The sequence below is a fragment of the Anneissia japonica genome, unplaced genomic scaffold (genome assembly GCF_011630105.1).
Source record: "Anneissia japonica isolate Jap-2015-1 unplaced genomic scaffold, ASM1163010v1 scaffold4536_len1192065_cov207, whole genome shotgun sequence".
NCBI lineage: Eukaryota > Metazoa > Echinodermata > Crinoidea > Comatulida > Comatulidae > Anneissia > Anneissia japonica.
This window is the reverse complement of record NW_022703183.1, coordinates 1,189,113-1,191,915: the sequence shown is the minus strand read 5'-3', so window position 1 is coordinate 1,191,915 and position 2,803 is coordinate 1,189,113.

Here is a 2,803-nt window from a genome sequence, read left to right as displayed (position 1 = left end):
ACCCTTGCACTTCTTCGTTTTTTCACGTCCTTTGTACGTCCAGTGCTTGAATACGTGTGTCTGGTTTGGGGTACGAGTATCACCATCTATCAGTCCTCGCAACTTGAACATATTCAACGGAGAGCTGTCGGAATTGTGTGCCCTTCAATGTCATATAAAGAAGCGCACGTTGCACTTTCCTTATCATCTTTGGAAGAAAGACGTGAAATGCTCAGTATAAAATATTTTAATAAAGTCAAAAATCCGAAACACAAATTAAACGACTTGCTCACGCCTGCAACAGTTAATAAGTACAACTTGCGTTCGAAGAAAGCCTATGATCTTCCTAAAGTTAGATGCGAAAGGTCAAAACATTTTATTATTAACTGTGGTCTTTTCAATAATTGGTAGACTGAGAATATGTTTCTGAGCGCTGTGCTTTGTGTATATCATTAGGCCTACAATCAATGTATCCAGTAGAATTTCGAAAACACTCCCACACATTGGATTGGAAAAGGTCCAAAAGGCAGTGAAGAATGTACATCAATATAAATCTTATTTTCCAGTACAGTATATACATGGAGGTATACCTCTATGGTATATACATGTAGTACATATATTCGTTGGCGGATCCAGGATTTATTATGGTAGCGAGGGATTAGGAGAGAATTTTAGAGATGTGCGAGTCTACAGGTGGGCTACACTACAGTAAGTGCAGCACGACTGCAGCCCACAAAATTAAAACCCTATTAAAACTGCACATAAATTCAAGTAATTTTGCATCAGTTTGGCATCCTCTCATTCTTCTCTGTTCCAACTCCCATTATGGTTGGTTCTAAGTAATTAATTTTCTTTTGTTTCCCCTTTTAATATTTTTGAATGGAACAAAAATCAATATCACTACTAGGCCCTATGATAGGGGACTATACCACCAGTACATACTCCACAAAGGCTTTTTTCATGACAATTTCTCAAGGATAGCCTTAAAGAAAAGAGTAAAAGGTCTGCAGACACAATGCTAGGACCTATTGTACTTCAGTAGGGTTATCGAATCGACTGTCTGTGCTGTGCCCAACTCATACGGTATGCCATGAAATAATTATACAGTATTTCTATCTACAACATTCTACCGTGCGAATAAGAGTTTTTTCGACAATTCGCACGGTACCGTGCAAATAAGCTCTTATGAGTCTTATAACGGCTGTCATACCTTGCGAATAAGTTCTTATTCCTAATTGACACGGTACCATGCGAATAACCCCTTCCATATAAAATTGATTATGAGATTGAAAAATATTAATCTTATTACATAGTAGTAGTGACACTATGTCCACATTTTAACTATTGTTATTTATTCGTTAACTTTATTATATATTATTTATATTTAAATTTAATGTATTGTTTAAGTATGAATTACTACGTCCATGTTAAATTAATCTATTAAAATTGTATATTTAAATAATATAGTATAGGCATATGTGAGGCCTAAACCTAGTGACTATGTGTGTAGTGTATAAAAGTATGAATAAAACACAAATTGTGAAAGAATAAAGGAAGAATAGGAAAGAGATTTGGAGTTGCTGAAATATTTTCCAAAAATATACAATAGCAGTCAATATGCAGCATTATTGCATTACGTTTTTGTAAACAATTTTGGGCACTAATCATCAGAGGTCTCGGTGCCACAGCCTACTTTACATAATTCGACATCTAGTATATTTGGTTAAATCAATCAATCAATTATTCTCTCTTTTACAAACTTCCATAGAAATCTGCTTAGTGATACACATGCGTACTGCTTCCATCAAGCAAATTCATCTGTTTGGCCTAGCTTCTGCCTAGCTCTCACATGCTTCTCCAATTCAGACCTAGGCTAGACCTTCAAGTAGGTCTTATCATCCAATCATTTATTAGCGGGGCATCTTACCGGGATTATGGCGGTAAGTGGCAGGGACTTAGCCCCGCATTGCTGGAAGGTGGCCTAGACTTTCACATGCATGTAACCGTTTTGGAAATTACATCTCCGGCTAAGTCACCGCTAGGTCTGGGTACAGGGGGGTGGGGTCGAGACTACAATTGACAATGTGTATTAGCCTAGGCAAGGGGAGGGCCTGGCCCTAGGCCAGGCTTACTTGCTACCTGGCCTAGTTTTGAGGGCTAGCAAGGACAGCTAGGCTGGGTTGCCCTTTGGCCTAAGCCTACCTAGATACCAGCTAGGACGGTCGTCCAAAAAACAAGGGCGACCTGTCATAACGTAAGCCAGACTGAGGCCAAGCTACAGTAGATAGGCTGGTGTAGGACTGTTTCGACCGCGATGCTGATGTATAAAACACATTTTTCTGTATATTGTATCATGTTTTCTGTCAATTTGATCAATTTAATGACATGAATAATAAATGTCCTAATACTATTAATAGGCTTAATATTATAATACAGTAAATATGCAACTTTTTAAAGTACAATAAAAATACTGCGGGAAAGGCAAAAACATTTTTAACGTATTTATGTCAATTTGACAAGGGAAGCCTAGGCCAGGCATAACATAGCCTAAAATGAATTTAAACGAGTGTAGTTCTAAGTAACATAGGCTCTTAAGAAACTTAAAATTCTGGTAACTGATATGATATTGCCTATTTTTCTGTAAAGTTATGTTAGTGTATACCATAAATGCTTAAAATAAGCACCACAGCGCTTATAAGAATTTTTAAGGTTTCAGAGCGGCACTTATTTGAAAGCAGCGCTTATAAAAAAATATTGGCTTGGCAGTTTCTGTGCCATTTCCCATGTGTTATCTATTTCACGTACTCCCGTAGAATTCAGTGAA